The sequence below is a fragment of the Schistocerca piceifrons genome, chromosome 4 (genome assembly GCF_021461385.2).
Source record: "Schistocerca piceifrons isolate TAMUIC-IGC-003096 chromosome 4, iqSchPice1.1, whole genome shotgun sequence".
In the NCBI taxonomy this organism is placed as follows: domain Eukaryota; kingdom Metazoa; phylum Arthropoda; class Insecta; order Orthoptera; family Acrididae; genus Schistocerca; species Schistocerca piceifrons.
Genome location: NC_060141.1, coordinates 154,471,874 through 154,498,217, shown reverse-complemented (window position 1 = coordinate 154,498,217; position 26,344 = coordinate 154,471,874). Strand labels below are relative to the sequence as shown.

Here is a 26,344-nt window from a genome sequence, read left to right as displayed (position 1 = left end):
AAGGAGATGGTTCGACCTTGCTTTTCTGCTATCTGAGAATTGTGTCATAAAGACATTTACACAGGCGCCAGTCATTTAACCTATAACTCTTATTCAAACTGCTGCCGGGGGCGAGAGTCACGCTGGCTGTCAGGAAAGATCCTAGGACCCTGCAGGGACTGAACACCGGATTTCTGTATTGGTAACCTGAAACTTAGGCTGTGGGTCTTGGAGTGCTATAAATTATTTACACATCTGCAGCAGATGAAAAGCCACTTTTGAAAGAATGACTTTCACTTTAACTATCTGTTCGTGTTATTTAAGAGGAAGAAATAAACTGGTAATTTTAAGGAAGTGGAGAGAGTAGAAGAGTGGATGAGAATAACTTCAAAAAACTAAGTTTCGTCTTTTCGGAATTTGTTTCCCGGCGTGATGGGCTGCCCTAGTGCCCAAAGTCCGTGCAATACATTCTCCATCCACCAGGTCCATCGTGACTGGAGAAGCGTCAGCCGCTTCGTGTTTGTGTCACCGTTCGGCAGCCGTATTAAATTCTGGACACGCCGGGACGGGGCCTAAAACGCTTCAATTGGTATGTAGAGTACAGGACTGGCCAGTACTGCATTCATGAATATTTTATACAAAATACCTCCTACGTTGGCTCCCTTTGTGACGGCAACACACACACACACACACACACACACACACACACACTACCCTTCCCGGCAGTCCTGCCACTACAAAACGCCTCGCCGCGATCTAATAATACGTCACGGAAAGCCGCTATTATTTTTCCATGAATTAAGAAATTTCATCTAGTCGGAGAGAGTGCGCGGATTTTCGATCGGAGAGGAGCTGTCCTCCGTATAAATATTCAAGAGGTTCGAACGTGGCGGCTCAGGAACGCGGACCTTCATAAAAATTGTTATGTTAACGGGGCTGGTGGCTCTCCGGCGCGCCGCTCAGCGACGGGGGCGGAGTCCCGCGGTAGCACGTCCACGTCCAGTTAGCGCTGATTGTTATATTACTTGATGGTCCCGTAGTATACGAATAAAATAGGAGGGGCGCGGCGTTAAATCCGGCGTTTTACGAGCCGCGGCGACGGCCTTTAGCAAGCCTAGTAAACACACGGAGGGGTGTAAAAAAAGGAGAGGTGGTAGTTTCTGTTGAGGTTGCCGAGCCACGATGCCGCTGCTGTTAAAGAGCCAGGCGCAGCAATAGCTCCCACATCAGTGGAACAACCCTTGGACCTCGGAGTGACTTCAACACCCCTCCTTCCTCTTTCTGTCCCATATCGACTGGCACAGGTGATTAACATCGACATTGAACGGTGCAAAACAAAGGAACGAGGACTACGGTTTAACGTCCCGTTGACGACGAGGCTGTAGAGAAGGAGCAAAAGTTTGACTGGACCAGAATACGGCAGGAAATCTGCCATGTCCTTTCGAAAGGAACCATTAACTAATCTTGGGTAACCATGCAAAAATTAAATCTGGATGTCAGGGTGGAAACCTGAACTTCGCTTGTTGTTAATCTTCACTGTAAGAATAAAGTATCTAACTCGTTTACTTTCTTTGCAAATACACTTACGTACCTCTTTTTCTTAGGAGAAAGGAAGTCTTAACTTGTAACGTCGATGTCGAGGTTATCAGAGAGGGAACAGTAAGAGGTGTAGCATATTCGACGTCTAAGGTGCATAATGAGCGAATGCAGTTTTTCAAGGTTATGTACATAGATGTGCCGATGAGCATTTTACGGTATACAGTGATTTTTAAGACTTAACAGTCTACGCTGGAATTGACTGAGCTGCCCCAAGCGAGCCATTCTGCAGTCACTGATTGTTTATTCACACTTTACGCCTTCCTTTATATTGGCGGAGTAGCCTCTCGTGACATCTAGTGGTCAGTTCCGCATTACATCCAGATACTTTTGATCAGAGTGTATGTAACTGCCGCGCAGGATTAGCCGAGCGGTCTGAGGCGCTGCAGTCATGGACTGTGCGGCTGGTCCCGGCGAAGGTTCGAGTCCTCCGTCGGGCATGGGTGTGTGTGTGTTTGTCCTTAGGAAAATTTAGGTTAAGTAGTGTGTAAGCTTAGGGACTGATGACCTTAGCAGTTAAGTCCCATAAGATTTCACACACATTTGAACATTTGAACAAGTGTATGTAACTTCTTATCGCTGCTCTACACCATACGTCCGGCCGTAGATGCTTAATGCCAGTACGAAGCCAGGGCGGATTGCTAATCTCTCATAAGACTATATTATGCCATTTGAGGAGCCAGGGCATAGCAGATGTTATGCTTCCAGAAGCAATCTTTGACTCCACGGAAGAGTGTTCCCTGCCCAACTTAGATTCAGGCTAAATCTGGGTCGAGCAAATTATGCGAGAGATACATCCTGTGAGGTTTGGAAGATAGGAAGCAGATATTGGCAGCACTGAATATGTCGACAGTCATGCCGAGACAGCTCAGTCGGCAAAAGTAGATGCTGGGTTCGAGTCCCCTCCCGATGCAAGTCAGCCGCGCTGATGTTTAATATGTGAAGCCTTCCGCGGCCGAACACAGTCCTCGTTCCGGCAGGTCCTTAGCGGAGGCGACGATGTCCCGACTGAGGCGGGCTCCTCTCGCCGCAGCTAACGAACTCCATCAATATTCAGCTCTCCGCTCGGCTGGAAATTAACCACGCCGCCATGCACCGGGCCGCGCTCCGTCCTGCCCAGCCGGTCGTGCAATACTCCGGGCCAGCTGAGCCAGAATGCGGGCGCTTCAGGTACCGTCCGGCGAAATGACAGCGGACTTGTCGACGTAGCGGGCGTGAATGCACCGTGCTGAAAGTTCTTCTGGGAGTAGAAAACACTACGATACAACTGCAAGAGCTTCACCGAGGACCACCGAGTGAGGTGCTGCAGTGGTTAGCACACTGGACTCGCATTCGGGAGGACAACAGTTCAACCCCGCGTCCTGTCATGCTGATCTTTATTTTCGTTATTTCCCTAAATGCTTCAGGCAAATGCCGGGATGGTTCCTTTGAAAGGTCACGGCCGAGTTCCTTCCCCATCCTTCCCTAACCCGTCCCTAACGACCTCGTTGTCGACGGGACATTAAACGCTAATCACCACCTCCTCCTCTCCGAAGTCCGTGCTGTTCTCTGACGTCGGGAGTTCGGAGTTTTTCAAGTACGTTTCTACTGCAGCACTTCTCCGGGTATCTGTAAAGTAAATTTTGCGACGGATACCACTGCAGGCCCTTTTGTTTACTAGCTGTTGCAGAAGAACGAGATTTTCAGATGTAATTTTGAACCACAATTCAATTGCCAACCCTCCCTGCAACGTCAACACATGAGTGCTGTGATAAGTAATTTGTTGCTACTCTCGCTGCGTTAACAAATATGAATGTTTTTACACTTCTTTTCACGAGGTTCCTCCCATTTGTTGTACTAGAAGCTAGATCACAAACGGGCTCTGCTCCGCTGTGATCAGCATTACGCATTTCGGCAGTCGGAAGCCAGTGCAGGAGTTTACTTCGACAATTGACATTAAACGTAAATGCGGGTAAGTTAAAAAGCGACGTTCGAATAGCTACCCGTTCTCAGTCCTACAACAGCGATAGGTAACGCCAACAATTGGACTGTTATTGAGGTTTCTCGCTAAAGTCTAACGCATAGGCAGATGTTAATACTACGTCAAATGTGCAAAATAAATATCGCTGTTCGCTAATAATATGTCTGATATATAAGGGTTACGGTGGGAGGAAGTGGAACTTTTTGTGTATCTATAGGACTACTGCGTCATGTTCAACGCCACCTGCAGGTTTCAGTTTCACTAAGTGTATAAAGATCGTTGAAAATTATCAGAAAGTACAATGAACCACCAAGTGAAACTTCTGGACTCGTTACTGTAACGGTTTCAGTTAGTTTTTCGAATTTTTCCTCCTGTATTTTCAGTTCATTTCATGGAGCCTCAGTCATGTACTGCATGGTCACTATGAAACTACAAAGTGAGCACCAGCACAAAAGACGTGACTAAGAGATAACAACAAGTATATCATCGTCTACCAGTTAAGATTCCGTAGGGGAACAGTTGTGCCCAGCGACTGTATTCGTTTCAAGTAGTAGCTGGTACAGCAGTCAGTCGCAAATGATGTTTATTGCATATCCAGATTTCTGTCACTGTGTGGCCATCTTCAGTGCCTGTTGTCAAATTTCTTGCAATGCACGTTAATACTTGGAATGAATATAGTCGCTGGGTACAACTGTTTCTCTATGGAATCTAACCTGGCAGAACTTTTGCCTGATTAGGCAAGTGCTACGTATTATAGGCATAAAAATACTCAAGTTGAACTCGGTGTTTTGAACCAAAGCATCGACTTCAATAAGACAAGCAACGCATAGTAATTTGACACCAAGCGCTGAATATGACCACACAATGACCGAAATCTAGATTTGCAGTGAACATTATGTGCGTCTGATTGCAGTGCCCATTACTGCTTTGCCGGCCTGGGTGGCCGAGCGGTTCTAGGCGCTTCAGTCTGGAACCGCGCGACCGCTACGGTCGCAGGCTCGAATCCTGCCTCGGGCATGGATGTGTGTGATGTCCTTAGGTTAGTTAGGTTTAAGTAGTTCTAAGATCTAGGGGACTCATGACCTCAGAAGTTAAGTCCCATAGTGCTCAGAGCCATTTGAACCATTTGAACCATTACTGCTTTATGTTATTGTAAGCGGGTAGATGCTTTGAGAAAAAAACGATCACCGTTGAGTTAAAAGCTCTTTGATTACCGTAAATTATGTGAGGCTCCCCGACCGAAATCAAAATAGACCAATGCTACTGAAGAAAGTAGCGCTTTTTGTTGCCTTCCAAGGAACAGAGGTGCAGTTTCGCAATTCCGCCGCACACTCTTCTGGCAGTTTTTTACGGAAAAAAAGTTTCAGACAGTAATGAGAGCAGTCCCTGTCTTCCGACCCGCAGGTCGATAGCGCCAGTAACAATGGAGGCGTTTTTCACTCCTCGGAAGTTGCGGTCGCTGCCTCTGCGCCCCGGGTCAAAGTGTCGGTGGTGGTGAAATCGACGCAGGAGCGCGGGATAAACGGAATTCGGGGAGGACTCGTGGGGGTGGAAAGATTATGGGCCACTCGCAGCAGGTCGTCGATTGGTCACCCCGTGCCTAGACCGCTGGAACTGGCGGCCGGCGGAGGGGGAAGAAATTGTAAATCAGGTTTGGAGAGCGGCGACGGAGCAGCCGAACGCTCGGCCGCTGACCGGTTCTCGGCGACAGGCATCCCAATAAGTTACACGGCCGGGGCCGGGGCCCGGGCCCGGGCCCGCGAAAATAAAAGGAAGCCCGGCTGGCTGGCTGGCTGGCTGGCTGGCTCGCTCGCTGCTTGCTTCGGCGCTCGCTTCGCCTCGCCAAAAAGGCGAAAAAGCGGCCGGGCCGGCGCGGCCGTGTCCCCGCTGCGCTGCACGCTGCTCCGCGCTTTTGTTCGTCTCGGGCGGAAAAAAGGCGCGCGACGAGTACAGGCGCGCGCCGCCAAAAGTGGCCGTGGCGCCACCGTCGCTGCCGCCGCGAGCAAAAAGTAGCAAAATTCCGAGCCCCGGCACTTAGGCGCCTTCCATTACCAAGTGGTACGCTACGGCGACAATTAAATTGTCCTACTTTCCTCCATCGCGCGCACCATTAGCTGCGTGGCTCGGCCGAGAGGCGTCGGGCGATAAATGGCAGTGGACGGGGGTATCTCCTTCACACGCCAGCGTTTCCGTAATGCGGCTATGTAGCGACCTGAGCAACTCGCGAGCTTGCTTACTTCTTTAAGCTACACTGAAAGCCCGAGAACCCGACTGCTGTTCTGCTCGTTGTTGTACTGGTCTTCAGTCCGGAGACTGGCTGGCTCTTCACGCTAGTCTATAAAGCTGCACAAGCCTCTTCACCTACCTGCATACTGTGGTCAAGATGTGGTCTCCATCTACAAATTTTCCCACGCTCATTTCCCTCTATTAGCATAACAGGCACCTTGGTGCTTCAGAATGTGTCCTAGTAATCAAAAATGGTTCAAATGGCTCTGAGCACTATGGGACTTAACTTCTGAGGTCATCAGTCTCCTAGAACTTAGAAATACTTAAACCTAACTAACCTAAGGACATCACACATACCCATGCCCGAGGCAAGATTCGAACCTGCGCGCGGTTCCAGACTGTAGCGCCTAGAACCGCTCGGCCACCCCGGCCGGCGTCCTAGTAACCGATTCCTTCCTTTAGTCAAATTGGACCACAATTTTCTTTTCATTCCTTATATGCTCAAGTAGCTTTTCATGTGTTATCCGATCTACCCGCCTGATCTTCAGCATTCTTCTGTATACCACATTCCCAAAGCAAATAATCTCATCTTCCAGAATGAACCATCACACTGCAGCAGAGTGTTGATGTGAAGTTTCCTGGCACATTAAAAACATGTGCCAGACTCGGGATTTGTCTTTCCCCGGCAAATGCTCTATCAACGGAGTTACACAAGCAGTAACCATGGCCCGTCCTCAGACCTTACTTCCGCCATTATCTCAGCACAAGTTCTTTATTCTCATGTTACCTGAGTAGTGTATCGTCGACGTTTCACTTCCACAGAAGACTAAGTTTAGCACAAATATTTCCTGAAAACACTTTTTAACGCTTAAATTTATACTGAGATCTTGATTATTTAGTAACTTCTTCCGAAACGATGTTCTCGTCATTGCCACTCCGCATTTTATATCGTCTCTACTTCGGCCATCGTCGGCACTGCGTCATTCATTTTTGTTGACTACACTCCTTTCGCTTTATTTTTATTCTGTTTTGTCCGTCTGATAATTCTTCAAGACACTCTTAAGTCAGTTCAACTGATCTTCCAAGTCTGAAGTCGTCTCTGATAATTACGACCCATCAGTCATTTAATTTTCATGCTACGATCCTACCACGTTTCACGTTAAGATAAAACAAAGCTCAATAGGAAGAAAAGTCAGGTATAGCGCACCTCAAAATAAAATTCAAGTCTGTACACCTTACGTTCGTACAGGCGGAAGAACATCGACGTCTACTTCGTTAGAAACGGAGTAGTAGCTCAGTTTGACAATTTGATTCAGCTAAGCAATGATAAGCTTTAATCTGGATGGCTGCATGGGAACCCCTGCCGTCTCTTATACGAGTCCGTTTTCTTAATCACTTTCCCGTCTCGCACTGTTTCAGCGTTCGAGCAATAGTTACTCCGAGCCTACTTTTTTGAGTGTTACCAACCCTGCAATATTAATCAACCTTCCTCTCGCTCACGTTTAATGTAAGTTAGAATAATTCCGATTTCACAAAGCATTTACCAACGTGACGAAATATGGCAGCAAAATCCTATCCTTATAGAATTAACTGCACTAAATGGAATTAGTTACATCAGCTGCAGTTCTGTTACTGTTTCATCCGTAGTTACCATAAAAACTTAGTATCATATGTCGCACATGTTTCACTCCGTTTACTAAGCTGAAATACTGTGGCCAGGAAGGAGACTACTTACATTTATAGTACGTATCCCACAAAATATGTAAGACACTGAAGCCTCAGCTACATTAAACTACTAAATTTACTGTGTATGTGCGGAGAAAAAGCTAGATATCAAACTTTCTCGATAGAGTAAAACAGTATGGAACTGGAGCCTTTCTAGAGCAACACTCAACCAACTGAGCCACTTGGGAACGCCTCACGGCCGGTGCCTTCTCCTGCAGACCCCAGATATTCTGAAGACCTTTCTACAAGGTTCAGTCAGCTAGTACCTTTCTTCTAATTCCTCAAACTGCACGCTCTCTTGCATACCTTGCGGCAAGATCTCTCCTGAAAGAAATAATACGGCGTATAACGTATTAGAGCATAATGAAATTCCCTCCTCTCCACCCCCCACCCCCTTCCGACAGCCGGAATAGGGTTGCAATAAACTTCACTAGATTGATGCTGCCAACCCAGGGTTCGAGTCCAAGGCGGCGAAGTGTTCATACCTGAGTTTTGGTGACTTCAGTACAATCAGGGGTTTAATTTAGGTTAATTTTTAGCAGCTGAAGGACGAGAAAGAACGACTGAGTTTGACTGTGCACAGGTATGTATTGCAATACAAAAGAACTAAGATGACGGAGCACAGACAACACTATCCTTCACGTACTCTGTCAGATAAAGTTACATCACGACACTACTCTCTTCAGCGTTACAAAAACAAAAACCTGCGCGGACTTCTCGTCTGTCAGAGTTACTCCATTAAGAAAATGCTTATTGAGATAATTTTATCGTTACTCCGTCTGGGGACCATTAGCCGCACAAGCGGCTGAAACGCACCGAGCAGTTACGCCAGGCGTACTCTATTTGCATAATGCATCGGTGTCGGTGGCGAATGCAAGGACGTTAGGTTCCGCCAGCCGCGCCGGGCACTCAGACGCCGAGAAATACCAGCCCGCTCGCGCTTCTAATACTTGAAACAGGTCGCCAGGTTACGGACAGTGCCGGTGATAATCACTGGAGTTTATCGACGGGTGGAGTGAGTGCGGGAACATGAAGTGTGTTGCAACAGTCAGCGGACAACTATGCAATTAGAAAGTAAAGAATGACCTGAGCGTGGCAGCACTGTCACCGGCTGATAAAAACGAGTCTAAAATACGATTTCGCGCACTGATGTGTGAATTGTGTCATTTGGCTAGATGGAAACAAAAACCTGCTATATTCTGCTTTAGTTATGGCTGTTGTGCGATAAAGATCTGTTCCATTTTGACGTCAATGAAGCCAGAGTATAAGCGATGCTGAATTGTGAAGAAGCGATAAATGTTCTGTAGCCTTGTTAGTGGAGACGCGCCGGCGTTTTTAGTCTCCGTCCATACTCTAAAAGGCACTTGAAGTGCATCGCTCAGTGTGCGTCCGACTGCACAACGTAACTGGGTTTCCTACCGTTCCAGTTGCGTACGGAGCTCGGGAAGAATGACTGCTTAGATGCGATTATGCACGCCGCAATGAGCATAATTACAGTGAAACATACATACTTAGACTAGTTGAATGTGTGGCGTTGCGCGGGTATATATTTATTCCAATCTTCTATTAGACCAACTTCCCTCTCTCCGCCCATCTCCTCCTTTCCCCACGCCGTCTGTTCATCTCTTCCTCCACATCCCCCCACCACTCCACCCTCCTAGTGTTCTCATTCTCAAAAACTAGATGACTAAACCATGGGCATTCGTGAGTCGTGGGCTACACTGCTTTTTCACCCGCACCCTTTTCGTAGGTAGGTGGTTCTTAACCTACAGCAATGATTTCCAGAGACTAAGAGATATATGTACCAAGTTTCGTTGAAATCGGGCCAGTGGTTTAGGAGGAGTTGTGGAACATACATGAATACATACCTACATGTATGTACGGATACTATATGTGGATTCCTCAATCAATATTTGTTCTTGAAACTTTGTAAGTTTTGTCGGGATAGTTTGCGTTGTCTTGAAGTATCTGCCTCGCGTCTCAAGACATCACAACAAACTTATGACCGTAAAATGAAGAACAAACCGCCTTCAGTCACAAGTTGCGTTTATTTACTGCACTACGAATGTCGAGCCCTGGAGGCGCATCTTCAGGTGCTTTTTAGTGATTTACATTAGGTTTTTTAGTTGTTTGCCTGTTGATATTACATTTTTGTGTTAAAACATGGTATATTGTAGATATAAGTTTAAACTTATGACCATTTGTGCTGTCATCCGTTGTTTCCGTTCAATATCCCCTGTTAATCCTATTTCGCGTGGGTCCCACAAAATGGTTCGAATGGCTCTGAGCACTATGGGACTTAACTGCTGAGGTCATCAGTCCCCTAGAACTTAGAACTAGTTAAACCTAACTAACCTAAGGACATCACAGACACCCATGCCCGAGGCAGGATTCGAACCTGCGACCGTAGCAGTCCCGCGGAGGGTCTCACAAACGTGAAGAATATTCTAGGATGGGCTACACGAGCTCTTTGAAGGAAACTTCCTCTGCAGAATGAGCTTTCACAGTTTCCGTACCACTTACCTCGAGTATGGCAATCCGCTTTAACTACGACTGAAACTACGTCATCACTCCATTAGATATTTCCGCCTCAAAAATTAGGGATGATCAAAAATTTGCCGTCTGAGGGCGTTGCTGCAGCGCATATGCAACGTAGCAGAATTCCGATGCGGGTATATCGGCACTGACCTGCAGACGAGGGATATAACCAAATGCATCGGAACAGGACCAACGAGCTGTTATTATCAGCTTAGCTGCTGAAGGACAAGCACCGGTAGACATCCACGGTGTATGGGGCAGCATGTCTGTGTCATCCAACGTTCCCTCGTCCCAAGAAGTCCAAGAGCCAGCCATCTGCTGGAAAGGTGAGGCTACTCTATTCTTTGAACACCAGCGCCCACTGTTTACTGATTTCAGGGAACCCGGTGTCTTTATCACTGGGGAACGGTACTGCGCAACTCTAGAGAAATTACGGCGTGCAATTAAGGCGATACGTCCGGGAAAACTGCGACATGGGGTGCCGCTGCTTCATGATAACGTAAATATCGTAACGCAGAAGTCACGCCAGCTCAAGTTAGAGACACTCCAGCAGCCACCCTATAATTTTAATCTCACCTCATGCAATTATCACACCTTCTGTACCTTGAAAGAGCCTTTGAAGGGTCGAGGATTCCTGTCGGACGAGTATGTGCAGCAGTCAGTATTTTACCAAACGCGTATCTTCGAACCGGTGCGCCATTGGGATGATTGCCCCAATTTACTTGATTAGCGCCGGCCGCAGTGACCGAGAGGTTCTAGGCGCTACAGTCTGAACCGGTGCGCCATTGGGACGATTGCCCCAATTCACTTGATTAGCGCCGGCCGGAGTGGCCGAGAGGTTCTAGGCGCTACAGTCTGGAACCGCGCGACCGCTACAGTCGCAGGTTCGAATCCTGCCTCGGGCATGGATGTGTGTGACGTCCTTAGGTTAGTTGGGTTTAAGTTGTTCTAGGTTCTAGGGGACTAATGACCTCAGAAGTTCAGTCCCATAGTGCTCAGAACCATTTTGAACTTGATTAGCTTACCGATCGTGGACTGTGCACAGGGCCTTCGAACGGGAACTTTCGGTCGTGTCTTGCAATTAATGAAATAGATACTTTGTATTATATAGTTATGGAGTGCTTAAGGGAAATTTTGTATTCGTCTATATTCCGAATCGTCTTGGGTGGATGCTGGATAGTCGTCTTGCTGCACCTCACCAAATACTTACGTCTAGGTAGAAAGGTACGAGAACAGCTAAATTATGTTAAGTCAGATCTAAATGTCTCGTCGAAAACTTTTTGATGACCCCTTTATAATTTAGGGAAGTCACGGAAAAATATAGTGTGAATGGTTGGGTTGCACAGCTACACTTTATTCCTTCTGTTTTGTTTACATAGACTATTTACATTTCATTCCTTACGGCTAGTATCGGGGCAGCAGATTAGTCTGACTGACCAGTGACGAGAATAAGTTCGACCTGGACAGCACAGCGGATTATGAGACTCACTCAAAAAAAATCAGCTACGGACCCACAAAAAAGTTCTCCATCGGTTACCAACGTATCTCACGATGTTATGGTTATTTTCGAAGTTTACCTTCTCAAGCCAGAGTATAGATGTAGCTATAGCACTCTCTATTTCGTTTATGAACACCACTGACTTCATTTTATCCCAGTTCTACTTCTCGGAGCTGCAGATTTGCGGGATGTACACCCTGTGGCAAGTCTCAACCCTGAGCAGTGGTAACGGGCGGTAAGGAGCTTAGGCAGCGCCCGCGGCAGAGGCGGCGCCGCCCGCTATTTGGGGCATAATCCGGCGGTGACTCGGCAGTCGCGGCGCTAAACGGTGTGACGCTTTCGCCTCCAGAGTCCATCCGGGCGGCGTGACTGCGCACTTCCCTTTCAGGGGGCGCCGCCCGCCCCGAGCAGACAGCCAAGTCGATATTTCACTCTCGCGACCAGCCGGTCCGGACTCAGCGAACGTAACTTTCCTTTGCGAGGCAGCGAAGCGGTCATTGAACCGAAGACTGGTATAAACACAACAGTGTCTTGATGGCCACGGATCCAATGAAAGTACAGTGCTCCCGACTTCTTCCGATCTGTTCACTAGCTCTGCCAGCGAGTTACGATAAAGCACCCTCAACCTAAAGGTAGGTTCCAACGCAGCTGTTACTCACGGGGCACGGCCTTACTGAAGCCGGTATGCCCTTGCCCTTCCCCTAGCTTCTAGCTGATACGCTTGGCCTGTTGTAGGGAGTACTCGCGGTTCAACACATACGCATATACACTGTTCAACCTGGCGTTTTTCACCTCACAAATCATTGTCGGAAGTGAAAGAGGCGGTAACTGACAGAAAAAAAATTTAGGACCAACTGAGTAGGCCTACTGGACCTCACACATTTGCCTCTCCAGTCTTACAACTTTTGCTGCAAAAAATAAAACCAATTTTTACCCCACATAATTTACTTAAGCCTTTAGTTTCGTACTCTGTTATCTCGCCATGACTAGATAACCACGGCTCTGAGGCCGTTTCCAAATTATAAATCTGTCACGTGCTTGTGCCTCTTTCGTGACAGGCCATGTGCAGCTGTTGGACAAAAATATGGTAACACCGCGAGAAACGCGTGCTTGAACATAAATGTAGATGCTGGCCAAGCCGGGAGGTTGCTCTGTTGCTCTGTTGCACTGGACCACAAACGGCACTTCTGCGATGTCCTCAATACGTTGCAAGTGTCAGCCGTTGCCAGAACAGTGATCCGTGTAGCTTTTATTGCACTGTGTCGGGTGCTTCCGTAACCATGGGAGCCGAAGAGTTTCGTGTTTCAAGAGGCACCGTACCGACGATTTATACAGCACACAAAAAAGAAATCGGGAAAATATCATGGGCTAAATCATAATGCGGAAGGAAGTGTATATTTGAGCTATGGTGACAGATGGCCACTAAAGAGGATTGTGGCGAAAAGCAAGAGGATGAGAGCTACAGAAGGCACTGCAGAACTCAGCCTCGCACTCGCGAAGCCTGTCAGCGCCATAACAGCACGAAGAGGAGGTACATAAGCATGAAATTTCGGAGGCGAACTGAAATTCCAACACAATGATGAGTAATGCAGATGCCCATAACAGGAAATCGTGGTGCCGAAGCTGCTATACCTGTGCTAGGGACCAATGGAAGAAAGTCATTCACTCGGATGGGTCTTGTTTAACACTGCTGCCAACTTCTGGCCAAGTATACGTCTCAGGAGGGAAACATGGCCGGTGTTCGGCGACGATTTAAGCAGCTATCTTGTGGTATTCCATCTTGCTCTTGGTTACTCTGGAAAGCCGCATTGCTGCCAAGGATTGTGTGACCATTTTTTGCTGATCAGGTCACAATCGCGGTGCAAAATTTGTTTCCGAATGGTGGTGCTGCGTCCCAGGACATTTCGATTTGTTGCATCACCCCTGGCCACCAGAGTCCCCAGATATCAGTATTACTGAGCTTTCTGGTGTAATTTGCAGAGAAGGGTGCATGATCACTATCCACCTCCCTCGTCATTACTTGAACTTAACATTGTTTTCCCTTAAAAACCTACACGAGGATCTCGATTTATTCATTCCGAGACGACTGGAAGTTGTTCTGAAGCCAACGGGTTTCCACACAGTATTACGCTTTGTAATGCGCCGTGTTCTTGGTGTTTCGATATTTTTGTTCAAAACTCTGAACGCGACAAATGTATCCCCATAAATGACCACGATACTTTTGATGAAATAACCCACTTAAACTTCCTGGCAGATTAAAACTGTGTGCCGGACTGAACTCGGGACCTTTGCCTTTCGCGGGCAAGTGCTCTACCAACTGAGCTACCCAAGCACGATTCACGCCCCGTCCTCACAGCTTTAATTCCGCCAGTACCTTATCTCCTACCTTCCAAACTTTACAGAAGCTCTCCTGCGAACCTTGCAGAACTAGCACTCCTGGAAGAAAGGATATTGCGGAGACATGGCTTAGCCACAGCCTGGGGGATGTTTCTAGAATGAAATTTTCACTCTACAGCGGAGAGTGCATTGATATGCTAGGGTAGCTCAGTTGGTAGAGCACTTGCCCGCGAAAGGCAAAGGTCCCGAGTTCGAGTCTCGGCCCGGCACACAGTTTTAATCTACCAAGAAGTTTCATATCAGCGCACACTCCACTGTAGAGTGAAAATTTCATTCTAGAAATAACCCATTAACTGAAGAATAAAGTAACTTACAAGGAGGAAGAAACTTTATCACACTTGGCGAGAGTTTTGAGAGCTGTGGAACCCAACAAAAAGGAAACCACTTGCAATCTGACATTTACCCACTTGGCCTCAGTCTGCTACAAAGAAAGCAGGTAGGTACGATGCAAGGTCGAAGATACAGTGCTGTTCCAATGAAGAATGTTTTCTTAGGAGAAAACAGTTATTTCGCTTTCGTGAATATATGACCGATCAGTCTCTGTGGTTTCCACTAACTCGCTTAAATCGCGCACTAACACACCTTTGGAATGACGAGCAAATACCATTTTCTAACGATCGAGCGAGGGAGCACAGTGGACTGGCATTCGAGATGCCCGTAGTTCAGATACCAGTTAGAAATTTCGATTTCCGTGGTTCCTTTAAATAGTTCTATGCAAAATCCGCGTTGATTCTTCCTCCCCCTTCCCTATCTGATTCACGGTTTCATCTCTGATGACCGCGTCGGTGAGGTGACGGTAAACTATGATCTTCATTTTCTTCTTTCGTTTTCTACGATTCTACACCACAACTGTTCAAGTGTGTTTAGTAACAACTGAGAAGCTACAGCATCCTCGTGCGCGCAGCTATCCGTGCAGCTTGCCTCTAAACACGAAAATTGAGCTTCTCCCGGAGTAGGCCTGTCAAATGTTCAGGTATCTTACTGGAGTGCAGAGGAGTCACGTGCCGGACAACCGCCGTTGTGGAGTATATTACCCGGCAGCAGTCCGGTAAGTTACTACATTTTCTCAAAATATTTGCACGTTTATTGTTTGTGAGCATGAGTGACAGCGACACGCACTGGGTTGCTGCGCACTGCAACACAAGGAAGACTTGTGGGGCACTAGGTAAGTGCTGAAAACAAACGGCACGTGCCGGACCTCTGTGTGCCATGCGACAGGGCAGCGCCGCTGCGAGCAGCAGGCGGCTAATAAACAAAGCAATGCGACGTGACGCGCTGCGTACGACACGACGAGCTGCACGTGCGGCCGACCCGTAAATCTCCCAGCTGCTTCCGTTTCGCAGCGCGCGACGCGCTGCACAGGTTAACAGCGGCTCCCGCCTTGAGCCAGCAGACAGCGCACAACTGTCCCCCTTACGACGCGAGCACATGTCACCGCGTATCCAGTTGGCGCCTGTCTAGAGATGTAAGTCCCTTAGCTATGTTCTCTATGTGCCAAAAACGGCGGAGACTTTTCACACATACGAGAGAACAAAATCGTCACAAACTATTGCCGCCGGCCGCTGTGGCCGAGCGGTTCTAGGCGCTTCAGTCCGGAACCGCGCTGCTGCTACGGTCGCAGGTTCGAATCCTGCGTCGGGCATGGATGTGTGTGATGTCTTTAGGTTAGTCAGGTTTAAGTAGTTCTAAGTCTAGGGGACTGATGACCTCAGATGTTACGTCCCATAGTGCTTAGAGCCATTTGAACCATTTTGAACTACCGCCTCGCGAGGAAAAATGAAATGTTCTTCGAAATGTGTAAAAGCATTCGGATTTACAGCTAGCAATAATTCATCTCGAAAATTCTTTTCAGGCAGCTGTCAGCAGCATCGGTACGCTTGGAGAAATGATGATACACATTGCGTTGTCTTAGAATACGCTTATTCACTACCGGCTTCGATAATGGACCGTCTTCACAGTGGAAACATATCTATTGTAAGAACATGACATAGATGCTGTGACCATTGCTGACTTGAACACGTAAGAAAATTGATACTTAACACCGTAATAAAGGCTTTACCAAACAGAAAACAACATCGAAAACGTGAAAACGTAGTTGTGCCTGAGCAATGATGCTGTGCGCTTACTGCTCTTAGAGGTTTTCATGTTTCCAACGTTGTTTTCTACTTGGTTAAGCCCGTATTACTGTGTTAAGTATCAAATTTCTTACGTGTTTAAGTCAGCAATGGCGTATGGTTCAAATGGCTCTGAGAACTATGGGACTTAACATCTTAGGTCATCAGTCCCCTAGAACTTAGAACAACTTAAACCTAACTAACCTAAGGACATCACACACATCCATGCCCGAGGCAGGGTTCGAACCTGCGACCGTAGCAATCCCGCGGTTCCGGACTGCAGCGCCTAGAACCGCAAGACCACCGCGGCCGGCAGCAATGGCGTATACTTCCCTTATTAAATAGCTAGTATGCCATGTGAAGTTGTTACAATAGATATTTTTCCACTGTAAATCTGGTCATTTGTCGAAACCGGTGGCGAATAAATGTACTGAGAGACAGCACAGTGTGTCTGCCTCATGCATCTCTCCAAGAATAATTTATCTAATTTATCAACTATGTAACTCATCTTTAAAAATACCAAACTCAGACAAACTTATTATTATACTTATAAATGAAGATGCGCATACTTAACACCGAAGATTACTACGTCGTGATTGTGTTAGACCTGCGCAGTATAGCTTATCCAAAAAATGTAAAATTATCTACTTAAAATTTCTATTTATCACCTGAGATATTTGATAATACTCCGTGAATTGCGAGTTTACGTAGAAAGTTACAAAGCATTTACATAAAGAAAAGAGTTTGAGAACAGAAGCTAGTAGAATTTGTACTCGCTTATGTTTTGAGTATGAGCACTGGCATCAATGTGAACTACTTCGATGATAACGCTACGTAAACTTCACCCCACCCATATGGCAGTTTGTGGAGCACAGATGGATAGCTGCCACATACGTGAAGGCAACCTGTCAAACGTTATGGTAAAATCTGAGATCTCTAAGATTTTATTGGCGGGATTGTGCAAAGGTGTGCTACTGATTCTCGTTTTCCTGCACGGTATTTCGATGACTGACCCATTCGTCGTGTTCAGATGCGTGCAGATTTGTTATAATGCGGACTCGCTGCCTGGATCCAACTAGAAAACAATCTTAACTTGCACAACTTGAAGAAGACGACTGGGTCGGCCTTCCAAATATCGTGCAGTAAAATGGGAATCATCAACTCGGCTGAATACGAGAAACGACGCCATTAATTTGAGAGAACTGTAGAAAACTAAACCATTTCGCACACTTATTAGAAGCAGGCCCAAGTTCTCACCTCCAGTGTCATTTTACGAGTCCTCAATACTCTTAATTCAAGAAAGCTAAGACTCTCGTCTTTCCTAAACATAAACTTAATGTATCAACCTGCAAGTATCTTCGACACAAGAAATTGTTTTATAAATTTGTACTTTCATTTAAAGGTTTTACAGTTCTTAGCCCCACATTTTCGGCAGGTGGAAGCATTCCGTGTAATATTGGTATATACTCGACATTCCTTCGAACCTAGTGCTACTGTAACTTAAGAACGGCTTGTACTCCTTTCTTCGAAATAACATTCCAGGGACAGAAAGCCGCCATGAAATAAACAGTAAGAGGAGCTCCAAAGAGTGACCCAGTGTGCGTACAGGCGTACCGCGGACGACATTCCTATGCCCGCGACACAATGAAGACATATTTATTTGCGGTCGCTCCCAAAAAGTGACTCGGCTCGAAACCCGGCTGTCGGCACTTTTTCCCCTGTAAGGACGCCGTACGCTCGCCGCCGATACATCATAATAATTACAGACAGCGCGGGTCGGGCATTAGGGACCAGTTTATGATTTGTTTACCGGTGACTGCATTCCGGTCGCCAAGACGGCGAACAATGAAGACGTATTCATCTGTCCGCACGTTTCCTGCCGCGAGAAAAAGCCTGCTCCGGATTTATTCCCGCTCAGTAGCAGTGATGGTTAGAAGAGCGAGGAAAGTGGGAGAGCTGGATGTGGAGGTGGAGGTGGGGGTGGGGGAGAAGTGGTCCGGTTTTTGGCAGGGTGTTAATAACCCATTGTTGGGGGCCCGGCCTATGTCCCCCGATCGACGGCCGGGGCATGAATCAGGGGGGTAGGCGACGCGCTGCCGCGAGGAGCAATAAAACACGGCCGCCGTGTGACGTCATCAATCAGCTGCAGCTCAGCGCAGCGCCGCCAGGAATGCGCGGCGCCGCTGCGATTGTGCTCGTGCGCACTCGCGCGCACACAAAGCGCCACTCGGCACAAATCACGCCCCCAGCCACCTCGGCGCCCGCTTTCGCGCCGCCTGCGTCTGAGTGTCATTAGTCCACAACCACACTTAGAAGTGGCCGCACGGAAAGGCGCACAACTGAATTTCTCTCATCCCTCTCCTCCCGTGACAAAAGAAACACAGCATCCTCTACGTCGGATAGTGTATTTCTGAATAAGTCACACTGTCGTTGCCGATCTGTTGTTTGGAACTTGTCATGTCACTCTCCGACCGTTAGCATCCAGCGAGAAACAGCCATTTCCCTCTCCGATGTCTGTAAAGCAGTAACACTTGTTTGGTTTTTAGACGCGAGTGGCAAAACGAAGGACTCTAAATTAATAGACAGCCGCTGGCAACTGGGTCATGTGCGCCTACAGAAAAGCTGTCACATTTACCATCGTTTCAGTGGTTGCTTTAAACTATTCCCAATAGATTGTGACATCTATGCATTACGAAGTTGTGGACAATTACTTAAACACAACAATATTTAGGGAAAGACCGGCTTAGGGACTGATGATAGCAGAAAGGAATCTTAAGATTTAACGTCCTGTCGATTACGAGATCCTTACAGACGGAACACAAGCTCGGAATGGAGAATAGTGGGGCGGAAATTGGTAGTGTTCTTTCAAGGCAGCAATCTCGGTATTAGCCTTAAGCGAACAGGAGAATTCACGGAAAACATAAATCTGGATGGCCCTACAGGGATCTGAACGGCAGTCCTCGAAAATACGAATCAAACCTCTCAACACTCAGTCACCTCCTTCGATTTTTGGTGGTGGAAACAACCTGACTTTCACTGGAACGATTTACGGAAAATTATTTACTAGTTAAATCTCAACTACTTGGTCAGTATTTGAAAATGAGTCGCCCCGCACAACATTTCAGTGACATAACCTTGCTCGGTTCTCGGTAGTAGCGCAGGAAGAAATAAAACACTCACGAGATCTCAATATTACTGAGCCTTTGCGCTCTATTTAGGCGAGTTGGGCGCATGATCACTATCCACCTCCATCACCGTTACCTGAAATTGCCACTATTTTACAGAAAGAACGTATAAGATTCTCTTGATTCTCTTGGAAAGGGGTCGCACGTTCGAATCCTGCCTCGGGCATGGATGTGTGTGATGTCCTTAGGTTAGTTAGGTTTAATTAGTTCTAAGTTCTAGGCGACTGATGACCACAGAATTTAAGTCGCATAGTGCTCAGAGCCATTTGAACCATTTCTTGGAAAGGACCGGTGCCTATCCATTCCGAAATGAACGAAAGATGTTCTGAATGCCAATGGTTATGGTACACCGTGTCAGGCATGATAATGTGTTGTGTTGTGTTTTTGGTGTTCCCAAATTTTTGTCAGTCTTCTGTACATTACACATCAGATACGTCTCTGCTGCCTCGGGGCGTTACAGAGCGTAATGATGTTGTTGGTGCTTGATTCGCTCGGACAACAAAACCTCTTGTTTTGCCATATCCCCCAATTCTTAACGCATCCCACATTGGATCAACTACATGTGCGCCGTTACGACAGTAGCCTATTTACATGTGCGACGCCACCCCCTGTCGTGCCGCATTGGCTCGAAGCGCCGCGGCAGAGCCCCGCGGGAAATTTCACACTTGTTTAGCGGCGTTTCGCCACAGCGGCAGCTGGCGAGGCACCGGGTCAGCGTCCGGCTCGCACGTAGCGGTCGTCCATTAGGCCGGAAGGCTGAAGAAAGCCGTTTTAATTTCGCCCCGCCCCCTGCTGCCCGCCATGGTAGCCGCCGCGGGCGCTGCCAGCGCGTCAAGCTCCTCGTACTACCGTCCCAGGTGAGGACGAGCTGAACTCATCGCCGTGATAGTCGGGCGCCTGGTTACTTCAGCTGAAGTTCGTGACGGCTTTGGTCGCAACCTATTTGGTGCTGAAATTCATAATTAGTTTGTGCCGAGCTAAGGATTACTATCTTCATATGGAGTACATGTATCAGGAACCTAGGAATGTGAAACAACACTCCTGGTCAATCCTCCAGTTCCACTCAATAGGTAGTCTCCTTCCTACTAGAGTATTTAAGTCAAAACGTATTTATAATGTGGTGGGTACAACGTACTCAATAATTACGGCTGTCTACGTTCCATGGAAGTGGTAGAGGCTTACGACTGCTTTAGTCAATTTATTTCCCGTAAGACTTTGGTTCAAAGAGTTTCAGCAGCATGTGCTTATCATCAGGTGCATACCTATTAATTCTACACGAGTTGTTTATTAAAGATTCCTGTGTGGAAGATTCACGGAACGCTTCAACTTAGCAACTGATGTATAAATAATAGTTAGGCACCTGACAATGGCAACATACTGCCGAAACGCGTTACGCCAATACATAGTGAAAAAAAAAAGATCTGACTGGAGCTGAAAAAGTTTTATTTTATAAATCATTGCTGATGCTTGTTAGACCTCATATTAGACTAGCCATGAGGTTTTTATTGGTCGAGACTTCTCAGAATTTGCCATTATATAATGGATTACATGTGAATGAAGACACAGAGAAGTCAAAGACGCATAAGACAGCGATAAATCGACGAGGGAAGCCAAATTCTGCAGAGTTAGAAAAACACTCAGAACGCTGTTTAACAGAGAAGTACATCTTAAAACTGTCTCTTACTACAGTAAAATGCACAGAACGACATAATATCAAGGCATGTTTCTTTCCTCAATTTTTATAGCTGAGGTAGTGCGGCGATCCTGATGACCGTAATGCTCGATGATACGCTGAAGTCCTCTTTTCTTTCTTTGTGAAAGTGTACAATTACTTAAAGTTTCCTGGTGATAATAGAATCCCTCTTGGATCCTCTTTCACTGTGCAGAGGGGACAGCAATCGAACGTTCGGCATACCGCTGTAGGTGATATCACATTTCCGAGCCTTAATGCAACTTCCGACTCTGACGAAGGCTGCAAACGTGACAAATACCAGGCAGTATCGCAGTTGGGATCCAATGTCCGACCACTCCCCACCCCCTCCGAATCAATCTTCTCCATCTGCCTCCAACCCAAATAAGAGACGTTTGACAGACCAGAAGAGTAAAAGCGTCACGATACTACCCACGCCATACTAGCGTTGTGTTTGATTACTACTCCTAGTTGCCGGCCGCGGTGGTCTCGTGGTTAAGGCGCTCAGTCCGGAACCGCGCGACTGCTACGGTCTCAGGTTCGAATCCTGCCTCGGGCATGGATGTGTGTGATGTCCTTAGGTTAGTTAGGTTTAAGTAGTTCTAAGTTCTAGGGGACTGATGACCACTGAAATTAAGTCCCATAGTGCTCAGAGCCATTTGAACCATTTGAACTACTCCTAGTTCCTTCTGACGTGGCCCAAAGTTATCGGTGGTTACCCGGTACACAGAGCTTCGAGACTTATTAAACTAAATCATAATTATGTAAAATAAATTACCAGTATTTGGTTACTAATTGTATTAAATAGTGATTGTGCCCAAGGTTCCGGACACAACATCTCTCTTATTCACCTGGTCTCCGTTTGCAAATGCTTTCTGAACTATAAAATATTTTAAAAAAAGGTCTGAGTTTTGACAGGTGGAAGGAGGAATGGATGCCGTAAGTGTGTAGTCATGGGAAAGTTTACTATAGACGGAGCAGTGCATCAATTAGATGAAAGAACCTTCTTGTGAATGGAGCAGTTCTTATTTACGTGCTTACTAAAAAAATTTGAAAGGAATTCCGCCTTATTCAAGACACGTTTGTACTAGTGCTTTCACCCACACATGTTTCAGCATTTTTTGTGTTACTTCAGTGGGCTTATTCGTTTATTTTCCTTCTGTAGAACTGTCACTTGTTAACCTTTTCCGCGCGGGATTAGCCGAGCGGTCAGAGGCGCTGCAGTCATGGACTGTGCGGCTGGTCCCGACGGAGGTTCGAGTCCTCCCTCGGGCATGGGTGTGTGTGTGTTTGTCCTTAGGATAATTTAGGTTAAGTAGTGTGTAAGCTTAGGGACTGATGACCTTAGCAGTTAAGTCCCATACGATTTCACACACATTTGAACATTTTTTTGTTAACCTTTAACAAAATTTTTGGTACAAAATATTTACAATTGTAAAATGAGCGATTATGGCCAAAAATATATGCATACATCCAATTTATTTCGAAATGTACTACGAAACTAGGAACTTTAGAGATATAGTAAATAAATAACACAGAATGCCCCAACTCAGTGATACATACGTCTCAACTCTGTACTGTATGAAAACCGGCGTAAATAATATTTGACCATATTGGCTGATTTTTCAAATGCAAATATTTTGTACTAAAAGTTTCTTTAAAGGTAAATATGTAACACCTTAACATCTTTACAGAAGGAAAGTAAACAAATGAACCCGCTGGAAAAAAAATGGTGAAACGTCTGGATGAAAGCACAACTACAAAGGTGTCTGGAATAAGGCGGAATTCCTCTCCAATCAAGCAATTATGTTTTAGCCAGTCAACTTGCCTGAAGTGAGTCTGCGATATATCATAAACAGTTGTGATGACGGTTTTGTCGGGTGTCGTTTACATGTGTGTAAATCGCGAAAGCCGGGCGGGGACTAGAACATAGAACGTCCCAGCTCATGCCCTGCTCTACCCGGGCAGGTCTACACTGTCTTACCTACCGCGCTTTCGCGCCGCGCAGTTTGTCGTGTCACCGCTACAGCCCGGCAGAGAGTCTGCCTTTTAACAGGGCTGTGTCGCGCTTCCCGGCGGACGAATAATTGAGCGGTCGGTTCGCCACGCGCAGCAACAGAGACGTCCGGCCGGAGGCGGACGGACCCCGCCAGCCGGCTACCAGACTTATTCATTCGCCACGGACACCCCGCGGCCGCCGCCGGCACCGGCACCGGCGTCGGCGTCGCCGTCGCCGCCGCATGTTTTGTGAATGGCCGGCGGCAGCGCCGCAGTATTTTTACGCGTCGCGTCGCGATGAAAGTGCGGCGTCGCTACGCCGGCTGTATCATTAAAGCGCGCCAGATCACAGGGCCGGCTGCCGCGTTATTAATTCCCGCGGCCGCGACGGGCTCAGTATTTGCTCTGGCGCTGCTCGGCCGCAGCCCGCCGCCATAATGAAGGCGGCACAAGCCGGCGCTGACACCGGCGCCGGACCGGGCCCCCTGGCGGCGCTGCGGGCTTACGGCGCCAAATTGTGGCTGCTGGAAATTACCGGTCATTAGGCGCAAGTAGCGTGGCGATCCGCGCGCCCGATGACAGCGTGGAGAAGTCGCGGGTCGTGGCTCACGCGGCAGCCGCAGGCGGCGCCGCATCGCTCCGCGGCCGTAGCGCGCACCGAGCGACGTGGCGCAGTGGTTAAGCAAGCTGGACTCGCATCCGGGACACGGCGGTTCAAACCCACGTCCGGCCATTCTGATTTGGTTTTTCCGTGATTTCCTAATCGCTTCAGGCAAATCCCAAGTTGGTTTCTTTGAAACGACGCGGACGACTTCCTTCCCCATCCTTCCCTAATCCAATGGGATCGATGACCTCACTGTCTGGCACTCTCCCCCAATCAACCAACCAACCGTATCGTATGGTCGCGGAGCTAAAACTCTTGATGGTCTTAAACTCCGGCGTTTTGTCTCTACTTTTCTTCCCAAAGAGACCCGTTCTCTAAAATGAGGCTGACATCTACCGATCTTCTCATGAGAACGCCTCAACGCTTCTCTTAGTTACTTCAAGCTGAGCTACCATAGCCGGCCGGGGTGACCGAGCGGTTCTAAGCACTTCAGTCCGAGACCGCGCTGCTGTTACGGTCGCAGGTCCGAATCCTGCCTCGGGCATGGACGTGTGTGATGTCCTTAGGTTAGTTAAGTTTAAGTAGTTCTACGTCTAGGGGACTGATGACCTCAGATGTTAAGTCCCATAGTGCTTAGAGCCATTTCAACCATTTGAGCTACCATACGTGATGTTTCTACTTCCCTAACTACACAGTGTATCGCAGTTCCGTTATGACTGTGGCTATGAAAAATAAATTACGGGTTATGTTTACAAAATAACTGTACTTATTCAAATGGTTTAAATGGCTATGAGCACTATGGGGCTTAACTTTTGAGGTCACCAGTCCCCTAGAACTTAGAACTACTTAAACCTAACCAACCTAAGGACATCACACACATCCATGCCCGAACCAGGATTCGAACCTGCGACCGTAGTGGTCGGGCGGTTCCAGACTGTAGCGCCTAGAACCGCTCGGCCATCCAGGCCGGCCTGTATTTATTCAAAATGGTCTTGCCTGTTAATCAAAACAAAGCTTAAATCGTTCACAAAGTGTTCTGAAACAGTCACTCTAGTTCTTTTTTGGAACTGCATTAAGTACTGGCTGTCCTCAATGGCGTCATAACTGTGTCCTCTCAATGCCAACTTCAATGTGACAAACAACCGCTGCAGTCATGTGCGGCTCGTCCCGGCGGAGGTTCGAATCTTCCCTCGGGCATGGGTGTGTGTGTGATTGTCCTTAGGATAATTTAGCTTAAGTAGTGTGTAAGATTAGGGACTGATGACCTTAGCAGTTAAGTCCCATAAGATTTAAAAAAAAAAAACAAAAAAAAAAACCAGAAGGCGGCTGCGGCCAAATTCGGCGAATGCGGTGGGTAATCAAGGACTGTGATCCGTTTTCTAGTCAAAAACTTGTGCACAGTCTCCATTTTGTGGGCTGGGGTGTCCTGATGGAGGAGCAACCGGGAACCTGCCTCTCGGTATTCGGGTCGAATTTGACGAATTCTGGCGCACAAGCGCCGGAGAACTCAAAAAGCTTGATGCCCCACTGCTGCACTACCATTTCCTGACGAGTGTCAGGCACGTACTTTTAACTTTGGTGGCTAGGATGCCCGCTGCAGTAAAGCTGGCGCTTTGACTTTCTACACAGCTGTGTTTGAAACTTCAAGGATCGTAACGCCGAAATTCATCACGAGATATCATTGCAGGTTGAAATTTCACACAAGCAGTCCTAACGGAACAAGGAAACATAGTGTACATCTTTGCTTCGAAAGCCACCGTACGCTGGATGGCAGGCGGAACCTGCTGCACCACTCCCAATTCCTCCAAACCCCCCCCCCCTCCCCAATCTCCTTAATGAATAGTGCCATGACAATAATCTTACTGTATTCATTAGAGCGCACGGCAGCAAAATCTTTAAAATTTTTTAGCGGACTAGTTTGGATAAAATTTGAAATACACTAAATTACACGGGACCAAAAACTTCGTACAGCCACAGTTTTGTCTAATTATAGCGTCGAGATCACTACACAATGTGTATCATACATTATGAAATACCGGCTTCCAGAATTTTGTAAGGCTGTACCGATATTTTCTTGACGTAACACTTTGACAACCAACAGGACTCACATGTTCCACGATAGTTTATCAGAGACCCAGTTGGAATTTGTTGCATGATGTTGCTGTGCACTGTGCCCCACTGGCAAAAGCAAGCCTACTAATGGTTAACAGAATTCTTTTAGTTACGGATCGCAACTGTAGTTTTACTACACACAATGTACGACCTGCTATATACTCGTAACAACATGCAGCAGGTCGTTACTTGAGAAATAAATAAACAAATAGTCATAGGGTTAACTACCGATTGTGTCTTCTGATTGTCATCGCATTCCTTCATTTCCTCTTCCTTGTAAAACCACTGATTCGGGTAAATCTAGTAAGATCATGGCCACTGCGGCTGTTTCAAGTATTCACAGTACTAACAGAAATAGCAGTAACATTAACAAACGCAAAGCATGCTAGGATCGTATCGGCGTCGAACCCTTGTACTGTAAATTTATTATCTGTCACTCATCCTCCCGATCGTTAAGCCAAGAAAGAACTGCAGGTCGAAAAAAAAATTGTCATTTGCTATCATTTTTGTCCTTGCAAGCTGAAACCACTGTCTTAGAAAACGAAATTAGTTTGTTTTCCTACAACTTGTGTCTCAGGCTAAACTATACATTTTCATAATTGGTAACCATACTTCAAGAACAGTAGTGGTGACAAGACAGGTTAGCTATCGTAAGCAAGGAAGGCGTTTAGACAAAGAAACTTAAGCACACACTTTCGAAGTTGATATTTCTGTGAGTAAAC

At 47.0% G+C, this 26,344-nt stretch overlaps 1 protein-coding gene and 1 non-coding gene across 2 annotated transcripts in view; one reads left to right on the top strand and one right to left on the bottom strand.

Moving 5' to 3' along the window:
* Nucleotides 1-26,344, bottom strand: part of LOC124795688 (homeobox protein homothorax) — a 1,001,790-nt gene that overhangs the window by 440,802 nt on the left and 534,644 nt on the right. The gene's annotated exons all lie outside the window — the stretch shown is intronic.
* Trnas-cga lies at nt 14,055-14,129 on the top strand. The gene has a single exon. It is a non-coding gene; the product is annotated as a tRNA-Ser (tRNA).